The sequence below is a fragment of the Triticum urartu genome, chromosome 2 (genome assembly GCF_003073215.2).
Source record: "Triticum urartu cultivar G1812 chromosome 2, Tu2.1, whole genome shotgun sequence".
In the NCBI taxonomy this organism is placed as follows: Eukaryota; Viridiplantae; Streptophyta; class Magnoliopsida; order Poales; family Poaceae; genus Triticum; species Triticum urartu.
In genome coordinates this window covers 473,443,191-473,455,680 of record NC_053023.1, presented here as the reverse complement: position 1 = coordinate 473,455,680, position 12,490 = coordinate 473,443,191, and positions in this window count along the sequence as shown.

Here is a 12,490-nt window from a genome sequence, read left to right as displayed (position 1 = left end):
ACGGTAGTACATCAAGATCGTCACCACGCCGTCGTGCTGACGTAACTCTTCCCCGATGCTTTGCTGGATCGGAGCCCGGGGATCGTCATCGAGCTGAACGTGTCCTAGAACTCGGAGGTGCCGTAGTTTCGGTGCTTGATCGGTCGGGCCGTGAAGACGTACGACTACATCAACCAAACGCTTCCGTTGTCGATCTACAAGGGTACGTAGATCACACTCTCCCCTCTCATTGCTATGCATCACCATGATCTTGCGTGTGCGTAGGAAAATTTTGAAATTACTACGTTCCCCAACAGTGGTATCAGAGCCTAGGTTTTATATGTTGATGTTATATGCACGAGTAGAACACAAGTGAGTCGTGGGCGATATAAGTCATACTGCTTACCAGCATGTCATACTTTGGTTTGGCGGTATTATTGGACGAAGCGGCCTGGATCGACATTACGCGTACGCTTACGCGAGACCGGTTCTCCCGACGTGCTTTGCACATAGGTGGCTTGCGGGTGATAGTTTCTCCAACTTTAGTTGAACCGAGTGTGGCTACGCCCGGTCCTTGCGAAGGTTAAAACAGCACCAACTTGACAAACTATCGTTGTGGTTTTGATGCGTAGGTAAGATTGGTTCTTGCTTAAGCCCGTAGCAGCCACGTAAAACTTGCAACAACAAAGTAGAGGACGTCTAACTTGTTTTTGCAGGGCATGTTGTGATGTGATATGGTCAAGACATGATGCTAAATTTTATTGTATGAGATGATCATGTTTTGTAACTGAGTTATCGGCAACTAGCAGGAGCCATATGGTTGTCGCTTTATTGTATGCAATGCAATCGCGCTGTAATGCTTTACTTTATCACTAAGCGGTAGCGATAGTCATGGAAGCATAATATTGGCGAGACGACAACGATGCTACGATGGAGATCAAGGTGTCGCGCCGGTGACGATGGTGATCATGACGGTGCTTCGGAGATGGAGATCACAAGCACAAGATGATGATGGCCATATCATATCACTTATATTGATTGCATGTGATGTTTATCTTTTATGCATCTTATCTTGCTTTGATTGACGGTAGCATTATAAGATGATCCCTCACTAATTATGAAGAAGTGTTCTCCCTAAGTATGCACCGTTGCGAAAGTTCTTCGTGCTGAGACACCACGTGATGATCGGGTGTGATAGGCTCTACGTTCAAATACAACGGGTGCAAAATAGTTGCACACGCGGAATACTCAGGTTATACTTGACGAGCCAAGCATATACAGATATGGCCTCGGAACATGGAGACCGAAAGGTCGAGCGTGAATCATATAGTAGATATGATCAACATAATGATGTTCACCAATGAAACTACTCCATCTCACGTGATGATCGGACATGGTTTAGTTGATTTGGATCACGTAATCACTTAGAGGATTAGAGGGATGTCTATCTAAGTGGGAGTTCTTTAAGTAAATTAATTGAACCTAAATTTATCATGAAACTTAGTACCTGATAGTATCTTGCTTGTTTATGCTTGATTGTAGATAGATGGCTCATGCTGTTGTTCCGTTGAATTTTAATGCGTTCCTTGAGAAAGCAAAGTTGAAAGATGATGGTAGCAATTACACGGACTGGGTCCGTAACTTGAGGATTATCCTCATTGCTGCACAGAAGAATTACGTCCTGGAAGCACCGCTGGGTGCCAGGCCTGCTGCTGGAGCAACACCAGATGTTATGAACGTCTGGCAGAGCAAAGTTGATGACTACTCGATAGTTCAGTGTGCCTTGCTTTACGGCTTAGAATCGGGACTTCAACGACGTTTTGAACGTCATGGAGCATATGAGATGTTCCAGGAGTTGAAGTTAATATTTCAAGCAAATGCCCGGATTGAGAGATATGAAGTCTCCAATAAGTTCTATAGCTGCAAGATGGAGGAGAACAGTTCTGTCAGTGAGCATATACTCAAAATGTCTGGGTATAATAATCACTTGATTCAATTGGGAGTTAATCTTCCAAATGATTGCGTCATTGACAGAATTCTCCAATCACTGCCACCAAGCTACAAGAGCTTCGTGATGAACTATAATATGCAAGGGATGAATAAGACTATTCCCGAGCTCTTCGCAATGCTAAAAGCTACGGAGGTAGAAATCAAGAAGGAGCATCAAGTGTTGATGGTCAACAAGACCACTAGTTTCAAGAAAAAGGGCAAAGGGAAGAAGAAGGGGAACTTCAAAAAGAATGACAAGCAAGTTGCTACTCAAGAGAAGAAACCAAACCTGGACCTAAGCCTGAAACTGAGTGCTTCTACTGCAAGCATACTGGTCACTGGAAGCGGAACTGCCCCAAGTATTTGGCGGATAAGAAGGATGGCAAGGTGAACAAAGGTATATGTGATATACATGTTATTGATGTGTACCTTACTAATGCTCGCAGTAGCACCTGGGTATTTGATACTGGTTCTGTTGCTAATATTTGCAACTCGAAACAGGGACTACAGATTAAGCGAAGATTGGCTAAGGACGAGGTGACGATGCGCGTGGGAAATGGTTCCAAAGTCGATGTGATCGCGAGTAGGCACGCTACCTCTACATCTACCTTCGAGATTAGTTTTAGACCTGAATAATTGTTATTTGGTGCCAGCGTTGAGCATGAACATTATACCTGTCTTGTTTGATGCGAGACGGTTATTCATTTAAATCAGAGAATAATGGTTGTTCTATTTATATGAGTAATATCTTTTATGGTCATGCACCCTTGAAGAGTGGTCTATTTTTGTTGAATCTCGATAGTAGTAATACACATATTCATAATATTGAGGCCAAAAGATGCAGAGTTGATAGTGATAGTGCAACATATTTGTGGCACTGCCGTTTAGGTCATATCGGTGTAAAGCGCATGAAGAAACTCCATACTGATGGACTTTTGGAACCACTTGATTATGAATGACTTGGTACTTGCGAACCGTGCCTCATGGACAAGATGACTAAAACACCGTTCTCCGGTACTATAGAGAGAGCAACAGATTTGTTGGAGATCATACATACAGATGTATGTGGTCCGATGAATGTTGAGGCTCATGGCGGATATCGTTTTTTTCTCACCTTCAAGATGATTTAAGCAGATATGGGTATATCTACTTAATGAAACATAAGTCTGAAACATTTGAAAAGTTCAAAGAATTTCAGAGTGAAGTTGAAAATCATCGTAACAAGAAAATAAAGTTTCTACGATCTGATCGTGGAGGAGAATATTTGAGTTACGAGTTTGGTGTACATTTGAAAATTGTGGAATAGTTTCGCAACTCACGCCACCCGGAACACCACAGCGTAATGGTGTGTCCGAACGTCGTAATCGTACTTTACTAGATATGGTGCGATCTATGATGTCTCTTACTGATTTACCGCTATCGTTTTGGGGATACGCTCTAGAGACGGCCGCATTCACGTTAAATAGGGCACCATCAAAATCCGTTGAGACGACGCCTTATGAACTATGGTTTGGCAAGAAACCAAAGTTGTCGTTTCTGAAAGTTTGGGGCTGCGATGCTTATGTGAAAAAGCTTCAACCTGATAAGCTCGAACCCAAATCGGAGAAATGTGTCTTCATAGGATATCCAAAGGAGACTATTGGATACACCTTCTATCACAGATCCGAAGGCAAGACTTTTGTTGCTAAGTTCGGAAACTTTCTAGAGAAGGAGTTTCTCTCGAAAGAAGTGAGTGGGAGGAAAGTAGAACTTGACGAGGTAACTGTACCTGCTCCCTTATTGGAAAGTAGTGCATCACAGAAAACTGTTTCAGTGACACCTACACCAGTTAGTGAGGAAGCTAATGATGATGATCATGAAACTTCAGAACAAGATACTACTGAACCTCGTAGATCAACCAGAGTGAGATCCGCGCCAGAGTGGTACGGTAATCCTGTTCTGGAAGTCATGCTACTAGATCATGATGAACCTACGAACTATGAAGAAGCAATGGTGAGCCCAGATTCCGCAAAATGGCTTGAAGCCATGAAATCTGAGATGGGATCCATGTATGAGAACAAAGTATGGACTTTGGTTGACTTGCCGATGATCGGTCAGCAATTGAGAATAAATGGATCTTCAAGAAGAAGACTGATGCCGACGGTAATATTACTGTCTACAAAGCTCGACTTGTCGCAAAAGGGTTTCGGCAAGTTCAAGGGTTTGACTACGATGAGACCTTCTCACCCGTAGCGATGCTTAAGTCTGTCCGAATCATGTTAGCAATTGCCGCATTTTATGATTATGAAATTTGGCAGATGGATGTCAAAACTGCATTCCTGAATGGATTTCTGGAAGAAGAGTTGTATATGATGCAACCGGAAGGTTTTGTCGATCCAAAGGGAGCTAACAAAGTGTGCAAGCTCCAGCGATCCATTTATGGACTGGTGCAAGCCTCTCGGAGTTGGAATAAACGCTTTGATAGTGTGATCAAAGCATTTGGTTTTATACAGACTTTTGGAGAAGCCTGTATTTACAAGAAAGTGAGTGGGAGCTCTGTAGCATTTCTGATATTATATGTGGATGACATATTACTAATTGGAAATGATATAGAATTTCTGGATAGCATAAAGGGATACTTGAATAAGAGTTTTTCAATGAAAGACCTCGGTGAAGCTGCTTACATATTAGGCATTAAGATCTATAGAGATAGATCAAGACGCTTAATTGGACTTTCACAAACCACATACCTTGATAAAGTTTTGAAGAAGTTCAAAATGGATCAAGCAAAGAAAGGGTTCTTGCCTGTGTTACAAGGTGTGAAGTTGAGTAAGACTCAATGCCCGACCACTGCAGAAGATAGAGAGAATATGAAAGATGTTCCCTATGCTTCAGCCATAGGCTCTATCATGTATGCAATGCTGTGTACCAGACCTGATGTGTGCCTTGCTATAAGTCTGGCAGGGAGGTACCAAAGTAATCCAGGAGTGGATCATTGGACAGCGGTCAAGAACATCCTGAAATACCTGAAAAGGACTAAGGATATGTTTCTCATATATGGAGGTGACAAAGAGCTCATCGTAAAAGGTTACGTTGATGCAAGCTTTGACATTGATCCGGACGATTCTAAATCGCAAACCGGATACGTGTTAACATTAAACGGTGGAGCTGTCAGTTGGTGCAGTTCTAAACAAAGCGTTGTAGCGGGATCTACATGTGAAGCGGAGTACATAGCTGCTTCGGAAGCAGCAAATGAAGGAGTCTGGATGAAGGAGTTCATATCCGATCTAGGTGTCATACCTAGTGCATCGGGTCCAATGAAAATCTTTTGTGACAATACTGGTGCAATTGCCTTGGCAAAGGAATCCAGATTTCACAAGAGAACCAAGCACATCAAGAGACGCTTCAATTCCATCAGGGATCTAGTCTAGGTGGGAGACATAGAGATTTGCAAGATACATACGGATCTGAATGTTGCAGACCCGTTGACTAAGCCTCTTCCACGAGCAAAACATGATCAGCACCAAGGCTCCATGGGTGTTAGAATCATTACTGTGTAATCTAGATTATTGACTCTAGTGCAAGTGGGAGACTGAAGGAAATATTCCCTAGAGGCAATAATAAAGTTATTATTTATTTCCTTATATCATGATAAATGTTTATTATTCATGCTAGAATTGTATTAACCGGAAACATAATACATGTGTGAATACATAGACAAACAGAGTGTCACTAGTATGCCTCTACTTGACTAGCTCGTTAATCAAAGATGGTTATGTTTCCTAACCATGAACAAGGAGTTGTTATTTGATTAACGAGATCACATCATTAGGTGAATGATCTGATTGACATGACCCATTCTATTAGCTTAGCACCCGATCATTTAGTATGTTGCTATTGCTTTCTTCATGACTTATACATGTTCCTATGACTATGAGATTATGCAACTCCCGTTTGCCGGAGGAACACTTTGTGTGCTACCAAACGTCACAACGTAAATGGGTGATTATAAAGGTGCTCTACAGGTGTCTCCAAAGGTACATGTTGGGTTGGCGTATTTCGAGATTAGGATTTGTCACTCCGATTGTCGGAGAGGTATCTCTGGGCCCTCTCGGTAATACACATCACATAAGCCTTGCAAGCATTGCAACTAATGAGTTAGTTGCGAGATGATGTATTATGAAATGAGTAAAGAAACTTGCCGGTAACGAGATTGAACTAGGTATTGAGATACCGACGATCGAATCTCGGGCAAGTAACATACCGATGACAAAGGGAACAACGTATGTTGTTATGCGGTCTGACCGATAAAGATCTTCGTAGAATATGTAGGAGCCAATATGAGCATCCAGGTTCCGCTATTGGTTATTGACCGGAGACGTGTCTCGGTCATGTCTACATTGTTCTCGAACCCGTAGGGTCCGCACGCTTAAGGTTTTGATGACAGTTATATTATGAGTTTATGAGTTTTGATGTACCGAAGTTAGTTCGGAGTCCCGTATGTGATCACGGACATGACGAGGAGTCTCGAAATGGTCGAGACATAAAGATTGATATATTGGACGGCTATATTCGGACACCGGAAGTGTTCCGGGTGATTTCGGAGAAAACCGGAGAGCCGGAGGGTTACCGGAACCCCCCCGGGAGAAGTAATGGGCCATATGGGCCTTAGTAGAGAGAGAGAGGGGCTGCCAGAGGTGGGCCACGCGCCTCCTCCCCCCTGGTCCGAATTGGACTAGGAGAGGGGGGGCGGCGCCCCCCTTTCCCTCTCCCTCCCCACTTCTTTCCCCCTCCTATTTGGAGTCCTACTCCTACTAGGAGGAGGACTCCTCCTGGCGCGCCTATAGGGGCCGGCCGGCCTCCTTCCCTTGCTCCTTTATATACGGGGGCAGGGGGGCACCCCTAGACACACAAGTTGATCTTCGTGATCGTTCCTTAGCCGTGTGCGGTGCCCCCCTCCACCATATTCCACCTCGGTCATATTGTAGCGGTGCTTAGGCGAAGCCCTGCGACGGTAGTACATCAAGATCGTCACCACGCCGTCGTGCTGACGGAACTCTTCCCCGACGCTTTGCTAGATCGGAGCCCGGGGATCGTCGTCGAGCTAAACGTGTGCTAGAACTCGGAGGTGCCGTAGTTTCGGTGCTTGATCGGTCGGGCCGTGGAGACGTACGACTACATCAACCAAATGCTTCCGTTGTCGATCTACAAGGGTACGTAGATCACACTCTCCCCTCTCGTTGCTATGCATCACCATGATCTTGCGTGTGCGTAGGAAAATTTTGAAATTACTACGTTCCCCAACAATTTATACCGGATCAATGATCACACCCCTATTACAAATACAAGGGGTTCAGCATGCGCAGACAAGTGGCAATTCTTACTCACCTTCAATTATACATGGTTTATTTAAAAACTACTTTTTGCATGACAACTTTTTTAGCTAAGCTCCTCTCTTTTACAGATAATCATCGTGCTACACCCGTCCAGGATACGGCACAATGGAGAGACGGGCGCAGACGTGCAGCAGGGACCCGCTCCAAGGATTCTTTTTAGATTAAGACCCTACGTAAACCTTTTTTTACTGTCTCTTGTTGATACATATCCACCGAATTCTCAGCACAATTGAGAAGGATGCTGATGTCTTGGCATGTGGCCACGTAAAAATAATGCACGTACCTGGACACAAGGGGCTTCTTACAAGCGGCACTATTTCGGCCCGGTTTATACCATAAAGACCGAATACCTTAGGGAGCGTTCGGCGTCGCGAGTTCGGCCTTATATGCATCAGCTCTGAATCATTGTCTTTGGTCAAATGTTGGGTTTGCCCAGCTCCTGTGTTTTGGTGCCTTACGATCCGCTTTACCGGCTAAGGTAGCACCAAGAGAACTACTACGATTGTGCCCTGGTTCATCCGGACGAGCGCCTCAGTAGAGAAAGCCGAAAACTGACTGTCATGATATAGCGTGAGACTGGTCAACCACTCGATGGCCTATCAGAATGCTAGAATTCCTCCGCCTTAACGAAGGGCCGTTTTCCGGCCAGGCATATACGCACCCCGCGATCGGGAGAGTGCGGAGCCACCAGGGGCTATCTAGTAGCCCCACTGTCAAACTCCTATGGTTAAGTGAAAGTGTTAAAGCATTATAGTCCGGTTGCCTCGCTCGCTGCGCTATCACCTCCTTATCAGGACCAAGACGTTGGGTTAAGTGTGAACACGCGTTTTTTGCGAGCACCTCCGCATTATATGCGTGGGGGTTGAAGCCGACGGCTGCAATCTTTCAGGTTATACACATGTATATATAAACGGCCGCACAGGAGGCATCATACTACTTTCAGGCAAAAGTATAAACATAGCCTTATAAAAACTTCATAAAAGCATTATGTTTACAATGAGAATACATATCACTCAAACATAATATTTTTCGAGCAATGGGCCTCTATTAAACGAGCACCCTCGAGAACTTCCTCAAAATAGTGTTCGGCAGCCACACGGCCTATGGCCGAACCCTGCACCGCAACAGTGGTAGCGTCCATCTCCGCCCAGTATGCTTTAACACGGGCAAGGGTCATCCGCGAGCCTTCTACACACGCCGACCTCTTCATCGCATTAATGCACGGCACCGCATCAAGGAACTGTTGCACTAAGCTGAAATAGCTGTTCGGCTTAGGCCCTTCCGGCCATAGCTGATCCACAACAGACCTCATGGCGAGTCCAGACAACCTATTCAGTTCGGCCCATTCGGCTAGCTGGTCAATCAATGAAAGCGGACGCTCTGGAACGTGGAATTGCGTCCAGAACAGCTTGTCCACTTCATGATCTGCCTGACCTTGGAAGTACTTGGCCGCATCGGCAGCGCTCGCCGCCAAATCCATATACGCATCTGCCGAGCTCCACAGCCAATCCAGAGGGGCATACCGTGGATCTCCGAACTTCCTCCGTAACATGAAGGGTTTCCCAGCCGCAATATCCCCGGCTTCCCGCAGCTCCTCCTTCTTCGCTCTCATAGCAGAATGGGTGTCTTTGTCTGCCGCCGCGGCCTTCTCAAGGTCCGTTGCCTTCGCTCGATTTTCTTTCTCAAGGACCCTGCAACGGTCGGCAGTGTCTTTTAACTCTACGACCATCTTGGCCATATTCTCCTGGCTCCCGCAATGTGTGGCCTTCTCGGCTTTCAACTCTTCGGCTGCCTTCAAAGCAGCCGCATTACTAATCCTCGCTTGTTCCTTGGCTCGGGCAAGCTCCGCCCGCAAGGCTTCCACGGTGGCAGCTCCATCTGCAGTCACAACATATTAAAGATACTGGCATTATGCTGCTCTTACTATGTGGCGTTCACCGGATGATAACACTTACCCTGTGCCTCATCAAGCCTCTTGTTAACAAGCTCGATGTCAGCGTCTGCCGCATCCAGTTGCCATTTTAATTGGGCAAACTCATTAGTCCGGCTAGCCACCGGAGCTTCCACCACCTGCACATAGAGGCAGTCTGGTTATTGCCTGGGAGTACAATCCTCTGTCCGCCGCCATTCTCGACGACAACCAGAGTCTCAGGGGCTACTATCTACACAGGGCACACCTAACATGTGCAGTACTATCACATATTATCTCACATACCTCAAAGCCTGTTAGTAGACTCATAAAGGCTTCATGTAATCCGCTTTCAGCGGACGAGATTCTCTCCATCACCGTACCCATCAACATACGGTGCTCTTCTGAGATGGCCGCTCGCCCCACCAACTCCCTCAGAACGTCCGAGCACACACCAGGCGGTGCCGGACTCTTCCGTATGCTCTCTTCGGGAGCCGGACACTTGGGACTTCTGAGGTCTACGGGACTATCTTCTAGCCTCACCGGATCCAGAGAGGCCCTCTGCGACGACACTTCGGGGTCGCCCGCTTCTGGAGCGGAGGAGTCCGGGGGAGGCGTTTCGCTCTCCATCATCTCCGGAAGAAGATCCCCCGAAGACGAACTCATTTGAGAGGGGCTGAGGCCCGAACTGCAAGATATACGCGGTGGTTGTTTTCTCAGAAGAAAAAGATAGCATGCTCTTACTATTAAAATATTTTGGATCACTTACGACTCGTTGGAGGGCTGATCCCCTCGCGAACTTTGTGCGGCAAAAGCACCCCCTGAGGCAGGACCCTCTGTGGGAGACTTCTTCTCCCGTTTGGAGGCTTCGGCTTCCGGATCCTCGGAAGCAGTCCTTTTCCTCCCCCAGTCGTCCTCCTTCGTGGAAACGCTCGTTCCCTCGGTCGGAGCGGGTAGCGATGGGGGCCCGCGTTCGCCCGTGTTATCCCCCTCGGTATCTTCCTTCAAGGGCCCCGGGCAAGGTGCGACCTCGAGCATCTTCTCCAATACCAGATTTTCCAAACCCTCAGGGAGGGGGGCCAAACACCGAATCATCTTCGGCTTTGTTAGCCAGTCCTGGTCAAAAGGCGGACTCTCAAAAATAACCTCGAATAAAGGATAGTGTGTTCGGCTAGAGGATTTCTTACTTGTTCGGCGGCGCGGTTACTGCTCAGTCCCATGTCCTCGGTGATATCCGGACATTCCACTTGAGGTCCGAAGAATGACTTGTACATCTCCTCGTGCGTCAGGCCGAGGAAACCTGGAATGGCACGTGGTCCCTCTGGGTTGAACTCCCACAAGCGCAGGGGCCGGCGTTTGCAAGGCTGGACTTGGCGAACCAGCATAACTTGTATTACCGCAACCAAATTGAAATCTCCCTCGAAGAGATCTTGGATGCGGCTTTGCAGTATAGGCACGTCCTTGGCTGGACCCCAGCTCAGACCCCTGCTAATCCATGACATCAGTTGTGGTGGGGGGGGGCAAGCGGAAAGCGGGGGCAGCCGCCCACTTGGCACTTCTAGGAGCCGTGACATAAAACCACTCCCGTTGCCATAATTCAGGCACCTCTCGAAAGGAACCTCTCGGCCATGGAACTCCTGCCATCTTGCCTATTGATGCACCTCCGCACGCTGCTTGTTGCCCCTCGATCATCTTCGGCTTTACTTCAAAGGTCTTGAGCCACATGCCAAATTGAGGGGTAACGCGGAGGAAGGCCTCACACACGACAATAAATATCGTGATGTGGAGAAAGGAGTCCGGGACTAGATCGTGGAAATCTAACCCGTAATAGAACATCAAGCCCCTGACGAAAGGATCCAAAGTGAGGCCTAGGCCTCGGGGAAAGTGGGAGACGAACACAACGTTCTCGTTGGGTTCGGGAGTAGGGACGACCCGCCCTCGAGCAGGCAGCCGATGCGAAACCTCGGTGGTCCGATATCTGGCCTCCCTCAACTTCTTAATGTCCTCCTCCGTAACAGAGGAGGGCGTCCATCGGCCTTGAAGGCTGGATCCAGACATGGTTGAAGATCCGGAGCACCTGACCTGGGCTTTGGGTGTTAGAACTCGAGGCGGGGGAAGGGTTTGATTGAGCACGGGAGGGAAAAAAGCGAAAACCTTGTCCCCTTATAAAGAGGGTGAATATCAAGCGTCCTCTCTGTAGCCGTTTAGGACTTACCTATAATCTAGGAGTCCTAGACACGGTTGGGTTACCCACGAACCGCATTAATGAGAATCCCGTAATTAGGGGAACACGATCTCCGCTTCGGTAAGACGTGTCAAGAAACCGCCTCGCGTTATGTGCGGAGCTGATTAAGAGAAACGGTTCGAATAATCACCGGGCCATGGCGTAACGTCATGTTGCCAAAACAAGCTAGCGGATTAGATCTGCGAAAACATTATTCTCTCTACGGTGGAATGTGGAACTTATTTTGCAGGGTCGGACACTATCCTCGTATTCAAATTCTTCTGTGATGTATTCGGAGAAGGAACCCGCCCTACAACGCCGAAGACAACTGTGTGCCGGACTCATCGTCATTGAAGCCTGGTTCAGGGGCTACTGAGGGAGTCCTGGATTAGGGGGTCTCCGGACAGTCGGACTATCTCCATTGGCCGGACTGATAGACTATGAAGATACAAGATTGAAGACTTCGTCTTGTGTCCGGATGGGACTCTACTTGGCTTGGAAGGCAAGCTAGGCAATACGTATATGGATATCTCCTCCTTTGTAACCGACCTTGTGTAACCCTAACCCTCTCCGGTGTCTATATAAACCGAAGGGTTTTAGTCCGTAGGACAACAATCACAACATACAATCATACCGTAGGCTAGCTTCTAGGGTTTATCCTCTCTGATCTCGTGGTAGATCTACTCTTGTAACACCCATATCTTCAATATTAATCAAGCAGGACGTAGAGTTTTACCTCCATCAAGAGGGCCCAAACCTGGGTAAAACTTCGTGTCCCTTGCCTCCTGTTACCATCCGGCCTAGACGCACAGTTCGGGACCCCCTACCCGAGATCCGCCGGTTTTGCCACCGACAATGACCGTGAAGGGATTGGCAACCCCTTTATCGCGTTGGTTGCGAGGAGTTTATTTGTTTGTGTAGGTGCGAGGGACTCGTGCGTGGCCTCCTACTAGATTGATACCTTGGTTCTAAAAAAACTGAGGGAAATACTTACGCTGCTCTGATGCATCACCC